The sequence below is a fragment of the Triticum aestivum genome, chromosome 5D (genome assembly GCF_018294505.1).
Source record: "Triticum aestivum cultivar Chinese Spring chromosome 5D, IWGSC CS RefSeq v2.1, whole genome shotgun sequence".
NCBI lineage: Eukaryota > Viridiplantae > Streptophyta > Magnoliopsida > Poales > Poaceae > Triticum > Triticum aestivum.
This window is the reverse complement of record NC_057808.1, coordinates 219,060,944-219,078,876: the sequence shown is the minus strand read 5'-3', so window position 1 is coordinate 219,078,876 and position 17,933 is coordinate 219,060,944.

Here is a 17,933-nt window from a genome sequence, read left to right as displayed (position 1 = left end):
TTTTGTTATCATCACGGACGGACAAAATAAAGTGATATGGGCACTGACTTGCTCAGTCAAAACTACCTTAGAAGACCAATTCAAAACCTCTAGAGAGTGGGTAATTAAGCACGTCGAGTGTGTCTAAGCAGACGTATGACATGGCACTGCAATTAATGATGTAAAAGAGAGTTGCAATATCATACTTAGGCTGCTCGTAACGGGAAGTACCATATACTCCATCCGTTTTTATTTACTTTGCATATTAGGTTTGACTGAAGTCAAACTTTGTAAGCTTTGATCAAGTTTATTTAAAAAATTATAATCATTTATCATAAAAAATCTATATGTTGTGAAAGTACTTTCAATAATGAATCTAATGGTATTGATTTGTCATTGTATATGTTAATATTTTGATCTATAAACTTTGTCAAAGTTTACAAAGCTTTTGACTTTGACCAAAGCTAATACGCAAACTAAATAATAACGGAGTGAGTACTAGTAAGAGCATCTCCAACAGGCGCGGTAAATTACCCGTGCATTGTAAAAAATGACAATTTGGCGCGCGCGTCCGTTTGGCGCGCTCTAGCATACGCGCAAAAGTTCGGCGTGCGGGAAAAATGGCGCGCGCGGGAAAAAGCGGCATCGCGCAAGGCAATTTTGGCGCGCGTCGTCCAGCGTGCTGGATAAAAGCCGCACATGGGCGCGCGCCAACCGCCATCTTCGTCTTCCCGCCGCGCCTTCTTCCTCGCCTCTTCCGATGCCTCGCCGCCGCCGCGCCTTCTTCCCCCGTCGTCGCCATGCCGCTGCGCCCTCGGAGCAGCTCTGGGTTCCGCGGCGTCCGCCTCCGCCCCTCCGGCGTGTATTACGCGGAGATACGCTCCAGGCGATACACGCCTCGGGCTCGAGACGTTCGAGACCGCCCGTGCATACGATGAGGCAGCGTGGCGTCTCAGGAGGCCACGGGCGCAGATGAACTTCTCGGACGCGCGGACGTGCGAGCAAGCGTAGGAACTCGAGCCTCCCCCGCGGCTAATCACCAACGAGGATCGCCGCATCCAGCGGAGGCGGGAGCGCCGCCACTTTTCATGTGCTTATAATACTCCCATTACGGGCAGCCTTATGATACAACATCATAGCACATGAAAAGAGAAGAAAATTTTAATTTCGCATAAATCCAAGCGACAACTTTGTGTTGAGATTCTACAAATGAACAAATAAAGTGCTACACTGGTATCATGTGCATTGTGCCCCATCAATTTAGGCAACACACATTGTATGTTTCATAAAACCAGAACAAATATTTTTTGAATTGTTTATATGACACACTAAACTTTTGTCGTATCATTTTCTAATCTGATAACGATATTTTTGGTACAATGAATGGATATTCGTCCTACCAAAGCAATTTCTATTGGAGTACTACAGATGCATATCATGCATTTCTTTTGGCTACTAGTACCTACTTAACCCATGAGTGTGGATTTTTGGAGCACGGGTGCATCGGAGCACTTTATTTTGAATAGTTCAAAAATCACATTTAAAAAGTATATAAAAAATGAAAAACAGTTTAGCATGTTCATATGGATGTATGTTACACGTAAAGTTTGGTGATGAAATAAATAAACGTGTGAGATGCATAAAAATAAAAAAAATGAAAAACAATGATTGCTAATTAGCGAATAATATATGCACTGTTCATCATTTTCGAAATAATGATTTATCATTTTTGTGTAGCTCACGTATAGTTACTTATATCATCATCAAAATCACCAGAGTGACTTATTTCTTGACTATGGATTTTTATAGCACGGGTGCATTGGAGCACTTTATTTTAAATAGTTCAAAAACCATATGCACGACCATCTAAGCGTGGGCGACCTCTGCGGTCGAAATCGAGCTTGGCTCCCGACGAGCGTCATATCCACATCCCGGCCTCCTCACCGTTGGGTCTCATGTTTCAATTGCTTTTCCAATTTTTTGTGCATCATTTTTGGGCTATGTGAAAAAGCAACAACAGTCACGATGCCCAAAAACCTTCTCTCTCTCTCTCTCTCTCTCTCTCTCTCTCTCTCTCTCTCTCTCTCTCTCTCTCTCATACCCTATAATCCTTCTTTTGCTATAAGTTTTGCTACATTATTTACTATTGAAGATGCTCTTATGTATGTACATACTACTCAACGTGATGTAGGGCATTATATTATCTCACGAATAGATCTAGTGAGAGTTTCCTTTTTCTTTTGCGAGAAACCATTATATTATCTGACTCCTTCTCCAAGCCGATCTTATTAGGTTGAGATATTTGCAAACTCGTGACTGCGTCAAAGTAACTAGATCATGTGTTGTCATTAAAAAACTCGGCGTTTTCTATATCTAGGGCGCATTGATTATAAATCTTGTTGAGAAAATATTAGACTTGGTGGAGCATATTCTTAGCCCCTACTAGCTAGTAGTACTCCACTAGGCTAGTGGACTGGTAGCAGATTAGTCATGGCTTACGACCATACTTAATTTCCAAGTAGAAAATGACTCCTAATTACTAGCGCCAAGAAAGAGCGCTCCTACCCACCCGCCGCTAGACCACCTGCCGCTAGAGTTTCTTCTGCCTCCCACAGACGCTGACGTCGATCTGCCTCGTCTCCCGTGGCCTTAGGGCCATGTAGATATGGTGGATCCCGGCCTTTGCCAATGGGAGGGCTTCGTTTTTTTATGCTTTTCTGAGTTTTCTTAGGGTTTGTGTCATGCTCAGAGAGACGAGGCGACGGTTGCTCTTCCTGTCTAGCCCTTGTCCTGGTGGTGCTTCCAGTATCACCGGAGGGCGTGTGGAGGTTTGTCTCCGGCAAATCTCGCGGGATTCGGTCGGGATGTTTGTCTTCGGTGGATCCACGTGGATGCGGTATTTGTTCGTCTATGTTCGTGTGTCGACAGGCTGGTTCCTTTTGATCTAAGTTTCTCCTCAATGGCGGCAGTTGTTGTTTTGGTGTGCTGGTCTGATACGGGGCTAACCCGGTGTAGGCCGATCTTTCACGATTGGAGTGGGATCCCTCGAAGAACACGGGGAAGAACGGAGAGGAAACACAAGGGGAAACACTCAAGAACAAATCCAATCACACATCCGCTAGACAATCAAATACACAAGATCCACAAGGTATATGAACAACAAAAGGAAAAATACAAGGTAAAGTTCATCTCCATGAGGAGGTCTTGAAGGGGGCCGCCCGTGAAGGGGTCTTGATCGATATATCTCGCAGGATCTTCTCACATGGAGGTCTTGAACTCCATGGGAGTGGTGGTTTCTCTCTCGCAAGAGGAGAAGGTAGGAGCAAAGCTCACATACAAATGAGCTATCACTTTGCTAACCCTAGAAAGGAGGTGGAGGTGGTCTATTTATAGTCTAAGCCACGAAGGTGTAAGTGGGAGAGGGATACAAGGCCAAAGGCCCGGCTGCGCACAGGCAGTGTTGGACGTCCGGTCGCTCGCGGGGGTCTAGACGTCCGGAGGGCGTCAGACTTCCGACGATTCTTCTCTGGTCCGGTGGCACCGGTCGTCCGGTCGGCGTCGGTCGTTCGGTCGCTGGTACTTGTCGGTCGTCCGGTCGCTGGTACTTGTCGGTCGTTCGGGCGCTGTAGAGTGTCGGACGTCCGGTGGCACGTCGGACGTCCGGCCGCTGTAGATTCTGCAGCTCCGTCTTCTTCCGTCTTCGCTTTCACGCTTCCCTCGCGGATGGTGTAGGTGTTCCTTGGCGCTTGCACTCCTCCTCGTTGTCCGTAGCATTCCGACAATACCTATGCATGCACACGAGAGGGGTGTCAAGTAGTATACCATCCTCGAAGGGGTCAAGTGAGCACGTGTAAAGGAGATGATTCACCTTTGTGTATGTGAAGTAGATGTCGCACGTGTCACTTGCCAAACGAACTCTTGACATGGTGATGCCCGTAGGATGCTCCACATCATCTCCCCCCCCCCCTTGGGAAAGATCCGACCTCGGATCGAAAACCAAATCACCATGGGAAAGAGATGGCTTCTCCGTGTAGAAGCGGACGTTCACCAAGTACTCATCATCTTCAAGCCCGCAATGGGCACTCTCCAATGTCGCACCGTCTAGTGATTCCTTCAAAAGGAGCAACGACAACAAACACTTGGAAAAACAAATGTGGTTAGCATTAGTGCAAAACCAAACATTCAAGTGGTGATTCACCCAACAAGTGACGTCATCATGCAAAGCATATGGTTTGACAAAGGATTGTGACATGGCATGTAAGCACATAAATTGAGCAAAATCAAGGTCATCATGGGGACAAGTATGCAATTGTGAGGTAGTGATGCAAATAGGTGTGGCAAGAGAATAAGCATCTACCTTGAGGTCATAGCAAGCATTCATAAATTGCTCAATGAAAGGTCTATGGCAGGCATAGGAATCATTCACATCACCAAATAAAATGAAGTGTCTAAACACATGGGTCAAGTGCAAGGCAATACAAGCATAACGTGCATAGGGTGTAGTGAAGATAGTATGGCACCCAACACAATAGAAAGATCAAGTGTTCATCATGTGTGAGGCAATCAAGGCAAGCATGTAGCAATCAATGGGACATGGCATATGTGAAGGAATGACATTGTTGCAACCAAACATGTGATAGGAGTAAGTAATCCAATAACTGGATGCAACACACAAGGCGTATATATCATGATGCATGGAAGTGTGAAAATGGCAAGACCAAGCAAGATCTCTAACAAGTGTGCAATCAAGTGGTCTAAGATGACCAATAAGTCTCATGGTGCAAGCAACACAAGTAGTATGATCCGCAATATCCATGCTCAAGAAAGATGTCACCTTGAAGGCGTGTCCTTGTTCATTCTTCACAATCCCGAAACACAAGCAAGTGCGATGTAGAATCGTCGTGGTGGAAGGTGGTTCGCTCTCAAGAGCTCGGATTGTCAATTCACGTGACGTGGAAGTTGACACGAGGTCCAAGTTTCCTACACATGCACAAAACAAGGCAAAGAACATATGCACATGGTAGATAAACACATCATCCATCATGATGTTTTTCTTCTCTTGCACATAACCATTAAATGCACAAGTGCATGAATAATATGATGCAACAATGGCAATATTCATGGCACTAGGTATATGGTGCAAAGAGGTAAGACAAGCATGCTTCATAAGAAATATGTCAAAATCTCCAAATATATGTGAGAATGCTATGGGGGCAAACTCATTATCAAGACTAAAGGCATAGTTGCACTCAATACATGGCAAATCATCTAGCATGAGAGAGGCAACATATGGAGATATATGACAAGAAGCAATAACAATCATGTGCAAAACATGTAAATGGTTGTCATCAACCGCACGAAAGGAGCAATTATGACTCATTGGTGATGCAACATAAGCAAGCATAGTAATCAAGTCGTGCAAACTAGTAGTGCGAAGATGCAACATACTAGAGGAAATCATGGAAATCATGTCATGTGAGCAAATAATAGGCATATGCAATGCACATGACATATCACAAGCACGAACGCAAAGCAAGATCATAGTATCATCATAGGAATGGGTCACAAATGGAACATGGCAATAACAAGCAATATCTCCACCAAGTTTGCAAATACACATACAAGTAATAGAATCAATCATCATGTGTAATGCAAAGCATGGGTCACAAATGCATGGCAAAGGCATAGGAATGAGCATATCATGCAAAGTTAACATGGCAATATGGGCAAATGATATAAATGGACAATAACCCATAGCCAAGTGAGGGCCGTGTAGAAGGAATGCGCGAAGTCTTTGCGCGAAGATAGGTGTGGGAAAGGCAATCCATGGGATCCCAAGTCATCATTGCACTCTAGGGCTCGTTTTTTCAACTCATGGGATTGTGAGGTTGACAAGTATTCATGGGTACCTACACAAAAAAGACACAAACCAAAGAAATTGTGCGTGTGGTAAATGTACACATCATCCATCATGATGTGTATGTGCATGTGAGTGTTAGCACAAGATAAGTATCGCTCAAAGAAATTTGATGCATGGTATAAGAACATGTCATCCATCATGAAAGAATAGTTATTATGTATGACACGATGGGGATGCAAATTTAGCATACAAGTATATGGCACATCAATAGCATTTTCATTCATGGGGAGCATATTGTGCACACAAGTATTGGGATCATGCAATGGATAGGATGAATCAGAATCTCCTAAAATGTATGAGGAAACTATGAGGGTCTCCTCATGAGCAATACTGGAAACATCATATGGAGAAAATGGACAACCTCCAAAACAATGCATATCCGAAGCTAGGTGGTCATGGCATGGCATATGAGATAAATGATGCAAAGGGAGCATATCAATATCATCGCAAGAAAAACAAATGCCAATAACCATGGGCTTGTCATCTATGCCATAAGTGCAAATTGGGTTTATTTTAATGGCATATGCATAGTCACTACGATGAGATTGCAAATATGACATATGATTGATCTCATGCATAGCATATGACAAGTCAAGCAGATTGTCAAACATGATGTGACCTAAAGAATTGTCACAAGAAATCCTATGTAACATGGCATCACAACTAATAGACTCCACATGGCAATCATCATACTCATCATAAATGGGTAAATCATCACATGGGGAAATCGCACTAGCATGAAGCATGGTAATAGGTTGATCAACATCATGCAAGCAATCAATGTCAAGAATGTCCACTAGTGGGATTAGAGCATCACCTTCACCTATGTTACCTTGTTCATTCCACTCAAGTGATGTAGGGGAGGTGGGAAAGACCAAATGATGGTCATATTCATCTTGATGGAACCATGTGGGGGGTGCATCATATTCCACCATGGCCATCTTCTTGTCCAAAGGGAGGACATAGTCATCGCGAATCGGCGCGTCATCATATATGGGACCTAGCACCAAATGAGAAGATACAATAGAGGTAGAGGTCAAGTTGTTAGAAATGCAAATGGCCTCACGAGACCTATCAACTATCACACTCTCTCTATGTGGTGGTTCACTCACTCCCTCAAAATAGGTGCACTCAATGTCACATATGGTGGAGTCACTCATCTCAATCAAGTGGTGGGTGTTGTGGCTCTCCTCACATGGGAATTGGGGAAACACATCATATATGGGGCTAGTGGTGAAGTCACTCTCACTCTCAATATGGTGGCACAAGTCACTCAAGTCATCATACGTCGCCGTGGTCGAAGGGAAAATCCCATGCTCAACCATCTCGTCGCCGTCGTCGTGGATGAAGGCCGAAGATGGCACATCATCGCTCTCCTCCATGACCGAAGGGAAAATCCCATGCTCAATCATCTCGTCACCGTCACCATGGATGAAGGCCGAAGATGGCACATCATCACTCTCGCCTCCTAAGATGGAAGCATCATCCTTGCTCGTCGCCATGTCGCTCGCCTCCAAAGCTTGGTCCTTGATGGTCTCCGTAGTCGTAGTCGTCACCGCACCATCTTGAAAAAGAGTCGAAGTAGACTCGGCATAATCAATGCCACAAAGAGGGATGGCGGTGAAGTCGAACTTGGGAAGATTGTCTTGGAGCTCGTCGAGTTTGGACATCTTGGTGGTACTATCCTCATGCTCGTTCTCATGGAGCTTGGTCGTCGCGAAGTGAGCTTGGGGTGGAGAAGCCTTGGCCTTCATGAGTTCTTGTCCCGCCTTGAGAGCACCAATGTAGTTGTCGTCGATGGACTTGTAGTTCTTGAGGAAGATAGTCTTGGAGATGTCGTCGTGCAATCCCATCATGAAGTGGAACTTCATCGACATGGGGTCGTCCACGCCGGCTCGTCGCAAGGCAATCTTCATCTCCTTGAAGTACGCGTCGATGGACTTGGATCCTTGGGTGGTGTTCTCCAATTGGCGTAGAAGTTGTTCCGTGTAGGTTGGAGGCACGAACTCTCGCCGCAAGTCTCTCTTCGTCTTGGGCCAACTCAAGTCGTAGCTCTCCGAAGGTGTGTGAAGCCACCATGTCGATGCGTAGTCGTGGAGGTTTCTTGAGGCGCACTTCACTTGATCTTCGAGAGGAACTTGATGTAGCTTGAGGTAGTCGTCTAGGGCTGGAAAAAAGCTTGAAGCTCGTGAGCTAAACGAGTAGCTCATGACTCGGCTCGAATCAACTCGAACTCGAGCAATAACGAGTCGAGCCGAGCTTTAGTTTAAGATCGTTTACGAACCGAGTTAAACAAGCTGATCGCACAAGTACTCGTATAACTCGTTAGGCTTGGTAAAAGAATCAGCGTTTCTTGATGGGCAGTAAAAAATAGTCACTAAACACCTTGAGTCCAAGCACAAGGCCCAACCACTCAAGGCCTGGTCACCCAGGAGACTCACACGTACATGACCATATATGTCCATGTTAAATTCCTATTAATCTTTTTTTCGTATTCGTAAGGTTTTATGTTCATATCTTTAACGAGCTGAACAAGCTAAACGAGCCAGCTCGCGAGTTATACAAGTCGAGCCAATCTTGAATTTGAGCTCGTTATAGTAACGAGTCGAGTCGAGCTAGCTCGTTAATGAAACGAGCTTTAGCGAGTCGAGTCGAGCTGGCTCGACTCGGCTCGAATTCCACCCCTATAGTCGTCCATTAGGCGCTCCCACTCGACATACTCCTCGGGTTCTTAAGTCCCATAGAAAGGAATCGTGTGGTCGATGTCGAGGTTGTAGTAGCTCGTGGAAGTCACGGACTTGAGCTTGGGGAGCTTCTCTTGAGCGTAGCCTTGAGGTTCTTGTTGGCGAAGATGCCGTATGTCCGTAGGCGAAGATGCCTTGAAGTCGCTGGGCGAAGATGCCAAGGGAGATGGTGAAGTCGTTAAGCGGTTGTTGGTGTTGAGCTCTTGACCTGCACGTTCTTGTTGGTGATGGTGTCGATGCCGATGTGATCTTGCCGGAGATGGTAGCTCGAAAGCATGTGCTCTTGAGCGTCTTCTCGAAGATGAGGAAGATCGCTTGTAGGACTTGATGAGGGCTTTGATATCCTCCATTTGAGCTTGCATCTTCGCGTCGTTGGAGTTGTTCGTGGCATCGAACTCGTCGTTGTTGTTGTAGACCGAAGGTGAAATGCCTTGCCATGCATCACAAGACTCGAGTAGAGGTGAGTAGATAATGAGATAAACGATACTGATGTCTACTACACAACCTTCTTCTTGTAGACATTGTTGGGCCTCCAAGTGCATAGGTTTGTAGGACAGTAGCAAGTTTCCCTCAAGTGGATGACCTAAGGTTTATCAATCCGTGGGAGGCGTAGGATGAAGATGGTCTCTCTCAAGCAACCCTGCAACCAAATAACAAAGAGTCTCTTGTGTCCCCAACACACCCAATACAATGGTAAATTGTATAGGTGCACTAGTTCGGCGAAGAGATGGTGATGCAAGTGCAATATGGATGGTAGATATAGGTTTTTGTAATCTGAAAATATAAAAACAGCAAGGTAACAAGTGGTAAAAGTGAGCGTAAACGGTATTGCAATGCTAGGAAACAAGGCCTAGGGTTCATACTTTCACTAGTGCAAGTTCTCTTAACAATAATAACATAATTGGATCATATAACTATCCCTCAACATGCAACAAAGAGTCACTCCAAAGTCACTAATAGCGGGGAACCAACGAAGAGATTATGGTAGGGTACGAAACCACCTCAAAGTTATTCTTTCCAATCAATCTGTTGGGCTATTCCTATAAGTGTCACAAACAGCCCTAGAGTTCGTACTAGAATAACACCTTAAGACACAAATCAACCAAAACCCTAATGTCACCTAGATACTCCAATGTCACCTCAAGTATCCGTGGGTATGATTATACGATATGCATCACACAATCTCAGATTCATCTATTCAACCAACACATAGAACCTCAAATAGTGCCCCAAAGTTTCTATCGGAGAATCAAGACGAAAACGTGTGCCAACCCCTATGCATAAGTTCATGGGCGGAACCCGCAAGTTGATCACCAAAACATACATCAAGTGAATCACGTGATATCCCATTGTCAGCACAGATACGCACGGCAAGACATACATTAAGTGTTCTCAATCATTAAAGACTCAATCCGATAAGATTACTTCAAAGGGAAAACTCAATCCATTACAAGAGAGTAGAGGGGAGAAGAAACATAAGATCCAACTATAATAGCAAAGCTCGCGATACATCAAGATCGTGCCAAATAAAGAACACGAGAGAGAGATCAAACACATAGCTACTGGTACGTACCCTCAGCCCCGAGGGTGAACTACTCCCTCCTCGTCATGGAGAGCGCCGGGATGATGAAGATGGCCACGGTGAGGGTTCCCCCCCCCTCCGGCAGGGTGCCGGGAACAGGGTCCCGATTGGTTTTTGGTGGCTACAGAGGCTTGCGGCGGCGAAACTCCAGATCTTTCTGTTCCCGATCGTTTTAGGGTATATGGGTATATATAGGAGGAAGAAGTACGTCAGGGGAGCCACGAGGGTGGAGGGCGCGCCCTAGGGGGTGGGCGCGCCCCCCTACCTCATGGCTCCCTCGTTTCTTTCCTGACGTGCACTCCAAGTCTATCGGGTAGCTTTCCTTCCAAAAATAATTTCTCGAGAAGGTTTCATTCCGTTTCGACTCCGTTTGATATTCCTTTTCTTCGAAACACTGAAACAAGGGAAAAAACAGAACTGGCACTGGGCTCTGGGTTAATAGGTTAGTCCCAAAATGATATAAAAGTGTTTAATAAAGCCCATAAACATCCAAAACAGATAATATAATAGCATGGAACAATAAAAAATTATAGATACGTTGGAGACGTATCAGCATCCCCAAGCTTAATTCCTGCTCGTCCTCGAGTAGGTAAATGATAAAAACAGAATTTTTGATGTGGAATGCTACCTAACATATTTCTTAATGTAATTTTCTTTATTGTGGCATGAATATTCAGATCCATAAGATTCAAGACAAAAGTTTAATATTGACATGAAAACAATAATACTTCAAGCATACTAACAAAGCAATCATGTCTTCTCAAAATAACATGGCCAAAGAAAGTTATCCCTACAAAATCATATAGTCTGGCTATGCTCTATCTTCATCACACAAAATATTTAAATCATGCACAACCCCGATGACAAGTCAAACAATTGTTTCATACTTTTGATGTTCTCAAACTTTTTCAATCTTCACGCAATACATGAACGTGAGCCATGGACATAGCACTATAGGTGGAATAGAATGGTGGTTGTGGAAAAGACAAAAAGGAGAAGATAGTCTCACATCAACTAGGCGTATCAACGAGCTATGGAGATGCCCATCAATAGATATCAATGTGAGTGAGTAGGGATTGCCATGCAACAGATGCACTAGAGCTATAAGTATATGAAAGCTCAACAAAAGAAACTAAGTGGGTGTGCATCCAACTCGCTTGCTCACGAAGACCTAGGGCATTTTGAGGAAGCCCATCATTGGAATATACAAGCCAAGTTCTATAATGTAAAATTCCCACTAGTATATGAAAGTGACAACATAGGAGACTCTCTATCCTGAAGATCATGGTGCTACTTTGAAGCACAAGTGTGGAAAAAGGATAGTAGCATTGTCCCTTCTCTCTTTTTTGTTTTTTTTGTTTGGGCCTTTTCCCCCTTTTTTTTGCCTCTTTTTCCTTTTCTTTTTTTTATTTTCGTCCGGAGTCTCATCCCGACTTGTGGGGGAATCATAGTCTCCATCATCCTTTCCTCACTTGGGACAATGCTCTAATAATGATGATCATCACACTTTTATTTTCTTACAACTCAAAAATTACAACTCAATACTTAGAACAACAATATGACTCTACATGAATGCCTCCGGCGGTGTACCGGGATGTGCAATGACTCATGAGTGACATGTATGAAAGAATTATGAAGGTGGCTTTGCCACAAATACGATGTCAACTACATGATCATGCAAAGCAATATGACAATGATGAAGCGTGTCACAATAAACCGAACGGTGGTAAGTTGCATGGCAATATATCTCGGAATGGCTATGGAAATGCCATAATAGGTAGGTATGGTGGCTGTTTTGAGGAAGGTATATGGTGGGTGTATGATACCGGCGAAAGGTGCGCGGTATTAGAGAGGCTAGCAATGGTGGAAGGGTGAGAGTGCGTATAATCCATGGACTCAACATTAGTCATAAAGAACTCACATACTTATTGCAAAAATCTATTAGTTATCGAAACGAAGTACTACGTGCATGCTCCTAGGGGGATAGATTGGTAGGACAAGACCATCGCTCGTCCCCGACCGCCACTCATAAGGAAGACAATCAATAAATAAAGCATGCTCCGACTTCATCACATAACGGTTCACCATACGTGCATGCTACGGGAATCACAAACTTTAACACAAGTATCTCTCAAATTTACAACTACTCAACTAGCATGACTCTAATATCACCATCTTCATATCTCAAAACAATCATAAAGAATCAATCTTCTCATAGTATTCAATGCACTTTATATGAAAGTTTTTATTATATCCCTCTTGGATGCCCATCATATTAGGACTAAATTCATAACCAAAGCAAATTACCATGCTGTTTAGGACTCTCAAAATAATATAAGTGAAGCATGCGAGTTCATCTATTTCTTCAAAATAAAACCACCATTGTGCTCTAAAAGATATAAGTGAAGCACTAGAGCAAACGACAAAGTACTCCGAAAGATATAAGTGAAGATCAATGAGTAGTCGAATAATTATGCAACTATGTGAAGACTCTCCCATTTAATAATTTCAGATCTTGATATTTTATTCAAACAGCAAGCAAAACAAAAGAAAATAAAATGACACTCCAAGCAAAACACATATCATGTGGTGCATTAAAATATAGCTCCAAGTAAAGTTACCGATGAACGAAGACGAAAGAGGGGATGCCATCCAGGGCATCCCCAAGCTTAGTCTTTTGGTTGTCCTTGAATATTACCTTGGGGTGCCTTGGGCATCCCCAAGCTTAGGCTCTTGCCACTCCTTATGTTGGGGAACGTAGTAATTTCAAAAAAATTCCTACGCACACGCAAGATCATGGTGATGCATAGCAACGAGAGGGGAGAGTGTTGTCCACGTACCCTCGTAGACCGGAAGCGTTAACACAACGCGGTTGATGTAGTCGTACGTCTTCATGATCCGACCGATCAAGTACCGAACGCACGGCACCTCCGAGTTCAGCACACGTTCAGCTCGATGACGTCCCTCGAACTCCGATCCAGCCGAGTGTTGAGGGAGAGTTTCGTCAGCACGACAGCGTGGTGACGATGATGATGTTCTACCGACGCAGGGCTTCGCCTAAGCACCGCTACGATATTATCGAGGTGTAATATGGTGGAGGGGGGCACCGCACACGGCTAAAAGATCGTTGATCAATTGTGTGTCTAGAGGTGCCCCCTGCCCCCGTATATAAAGGAGCAAGGGGGAGGCCGCCGGCCAAGGAGGAGAGGCGCGCCAGGAGGAGTCCTACTCCTACCGGGAGTAGGACTCCCCCCTTTTCCATGTTGGACTAGGAGAGAGAGGGGGAAGAGGTGGAGGGGAGGAAGGAAGGGGGGCGCCGCCCCCCTCTCCTTGTCCTATTCGGACTGGGGGGAGGGGCGCGCGGCCCTGCCCTGGCCTCCTCTCCTCTCTTCCACCTAGGCCCACTAAGGCCCATTAAGTTACCGGGGGGTTCCGGTAACCTCCCGGTACTCCGGAAAAATCCCGATTTCACCCGGAACACTTCCGATGTCCAAACATAGGCTTCCAATATATCAATCTTTATGTCTCGACCATTTCGAGACTCCTCGTCATGTCCGTGATCACATCCGGGACTCCGAACAACCTTCGGTACATCAAAACATATAAACTCATAATATAACTGTCATCGTAACGTTAAGCGTGCGGACCCTACGGGTTCGAGAACTATGTAGACATGACCGAGACACCTCTCCGGTCAATAACCAATAGCGGAACCTGGATGCTCATATTGGTTCCTACATATTCTATGAAGATCTTTATCGGTCAGACCGCATAACAACATACGTTGTTCCCTTTGTCATCGGTATGTTACTTGCCCGAGATTCGATCGTCGGTATCTCGATACCTAGTTCAATCTCGTTACCGGCAAGTCTCTTTACTCGTTCCGTAATACATCATCCCGCAACTAACTCATTAGTCACAATGCTTGCAAGGCTTATAGTGATGTGTATTACTGAGTGGGCCCAGAGATACCTCTCCGACAATCGGAGTGACAAATCCTAATCTCGAAATACGCCAACCCAACAAGTACCTTTGGAGACACCTGTAGAGCACCTTTATAATCACCCAGTTACGTTGTGACGTTTGGTAGCACACAAAGTGTTCCTCCGGTAAACGGGAGTTGCATAATCTCATAGTCATAGGAACATGTATAAGTCATGAAGAAAGCAATAGCAACATACTAAACGATCGAGTGCTAAGCTAACGGAATGGGTCAAGTCAATCACATCATTCTCCTAATGATGTGATCCCGTTAATCAAATGACAACTCATGTCTATGGCTAGGAAACATAACCATCTTTGATCAACGAGCTAGTCAAGTAGAGGCATACTAGTGACACTCTGTTTGTCTATGTATTCACACATGTATTATGTTTCCGGTTAATACAATTCTAGCATGAATAATAAACATTTATCATGATATAAGGAAATAAATAATAACTTTATTATTGCCTCTAGGGCATATTTCCTTCAGTCTCCCACTTGCACTAGAGTCAATAATCTAGATTACACAGTAATGATTCTTACACCCATGGAGTCTTGGTGCTGATCATGTTTTGCTCGTGGAAGAGGCTTAGTCAACGGGTCTGCAACATTCAGATCCGTATGTATCTTGCAAATTTCTATGTCTCCCACCTGGACTAAATCCCGGATGGAATTGAAGCGTCTTTTGATGTGCTTGGTTCTCTTGTGAAATCTGGATTCCTTTGCTAAGGCAATTGCACCAGTATTGTCACAAAAGATTTTCATTGGTCCCGATGCACTAGGTATGACACCTAGATCGGATATGAACTCCTTCATCCAGACTCCTTCATTTGCTGCTTCCGAAGCAGCTATGTACTCCGCTTCACACGTAGATCCCGCCACGACACTTTGCTTAGAACTGCACCAACTGACAGCTCCACCGTTCAATGTAAACACGTATCCGGTTTGCGATTTAGAATCGTCCGGATCAGTGTCAAAGCTTGCATCAACGTAACCATTTACGATGAGCTCTTTGTCACCTCCATAAACGAGAAACATATCCTTAGTCCTTTTCAGGTATTTCAGGATGTTCTTGACCGCTGTCCAGTGATCCACTCCTGGATTACTTTGGTACCTCCCTGCTAAACTTATAGCAAGGCACACATCAGGTCTGGTACACAGCATTGCATACATGATAGAGCCTATGGCTGAAGCATAGGGAACATCTTTCATCTTCTCTCTATCTTCTGCAGTGGTCGGGCATTGAGTCTTACTCAATCTCACACCTTGTAGTACAGGCAAGAACCCTTTCTTTGCTTGATCCATTTTGAACTTCTTCAAAACTTTGTCAAGGTATGTGCTTTGTGAAAGTCCAATTAAGCGTCTTGATCTATCTCTATAGATCTTGATGCCCAATATATATGCAGCTTCACCGAGGTCTTTCATTGAAAAACTCTTATTCAAGTATCCCTTTATGCTATCCAGAAATTCTATATCATTTCCAATTAGCAATATGTCATCCACATATAATATCAGAAATGCTACTGAGCTCCCACTCACTTTCTTGTAAATACAGGCTTCTCCAAAAGTCTGTATAAAACCAAATGCTTTGATCACACTATCAAAGCGTTTATTCCAACTCCGAGAGGCTTGCACCAGTCCATAAATGGATCGCTGGAGCTTGCACACTTTGTTAGCTCCCTTTGGATCGACAAAACCTTCCGGTTGCATCATATACAACTCTTCTTCCAGAAATCCATTCAGGAATGCAGTTTTGACATCCATTTGCCAAATTTCATAATCATAAAATGCGGCAATTGCTAACATGATTCGGACAGACTTAAGCATCGCTACGGGTGAGAAGGTCTCATCGTAGTCAATCCCTTGAACTTGTCGAAAACCTTTCGCAACAAGTCGAGCTTTATAGACAGTAACATTACCGTCAGCGTCAGTCTTCTTCTTGAAGATCCATTTATTTTCAATGGCTTGCCGATCATCGGGCAAGTCAACCAAAGTCCATACTTTGTTCTCATACATGGATCCCATCTCGGATTTCATGGCCTCAAGCCATTTTGCGGAATCTGGGCTCACCATCGCTTCTTCATAGTTCGTAGGTTCGTCATGGTCTAGTAACATAACCTCCAGAACAGGATTACCGTACCACTCTGGTGCGGATCTTAATCTGGTTGACCTACGAGGTTCAGTAATAACTTGATCTGAAGTTTCATGATCATTATCATTAACTTCCTCACTAATTGGTGTAGGTGTCGCAGAAACTGATTTCTGTGATGATCTACTTTCCAATAAGGGAGCAGGTACAGTTACCTCATCAAGTTCTACTTTCCTCCCACTCACTTCTTTCGAGAGAAACTCCTTCTCTAGAAAGGATCCATTCTTAGCAACGAATGTCTTGCCTTCGGATCTGTGATAGAAGGTGTACCCAACAGTCTCCTTTGGGTATCCTATGAAGACACATTTCTCCGATTTAGGTTCGAGCTTATCAGGTTGAAGTTTCTTCACATAAGCATCGCAACCCCAAACTTTAAGATACGACAACTTTGGTTTCTTGCCAAACCATAGTTCATAAGGTGTCGTTTCAACGGATTTTGATGGTGCCCTATTTAGAGTGAATGCAGCCGTCTCTAAAGCATAACCCCAAAACGATAGCGGTAAATCAGTAAGAGACATCATAGATCGCACCATATCTAGTAAAGTACGATTACGACGTTCGGACACACCATTACGTTGTGGTGTTCCGGGTGGCGTGAGTTGCGAAACTATTCCGCATTGTTTCAAATGTAGGCCAAACTCGTAACTCAAATATTCTCCTCCACGATCTGATCGTAGAAACTTTATTTTCTTGTTACGATGATTTTCAACTTCGCTCTGAAATTCTTTGAACTTTTCAAATGTTTCAGACTTATGTTTCATTAAGTAGATATACCCATATCTGCTCAAATCATCTGTGAAGGTGAGAAAATAACGATATCCGCCACGAGCCTCAATATTCATCGGACCACATACATCTGTATGTATGATTTCCAACAAATTAGTTGCTCTCTCCATAGTACCGGAGAACGGTGTTTTAGTCATCTTGCCCATGAGACACGGTTCGCAAGTACCAAGTGATTCATAATCAAGTGATTCCAAAAGTCCATCATTATGGAGTTTCTTCATGCGCTTTACACCGATATGACCTAAACGGCAGTGCCACAAATAAGTTGCACTATCATTATCAACTCTGCATCTTTTGGCTTCGACATTATGAATATGTGTGTCACTACTACCGAGATTCATTAAAAATAGACCACTCTTCAAGGGTGCATGACCATAAAAGATATTACTCATATAAATAGAACAACCATTATTCTCTGATTTAAATGAATAACCGTCTCGCATCAAACAAGATCCAGATATAATGTTCATGCTCAACGCTGGCACCAAATAACAATTATTTAGGTCTAATACTAATCCCGAAGGTAGATGTAGAGGTAGCGTGCCGACGGCGATCACATCGACTTTGGAACCATTTCCCACGCGCATCGTCACCTCGTCCTTAACCAATCTTCGCTTAATCCGTAGCCCCTGTTTCGAGTTGCAAATATTAGCAACAGAACCAGTATCAAATACCCAGGTGCTACTGCGAGCATTAGTAAGGTACACATCAATAACATGTATATCACATATACCTTTGTTCACCTTGCCATCCTTCTTATCCGCCAAATACTTGGGGCAGTTCCGCTTC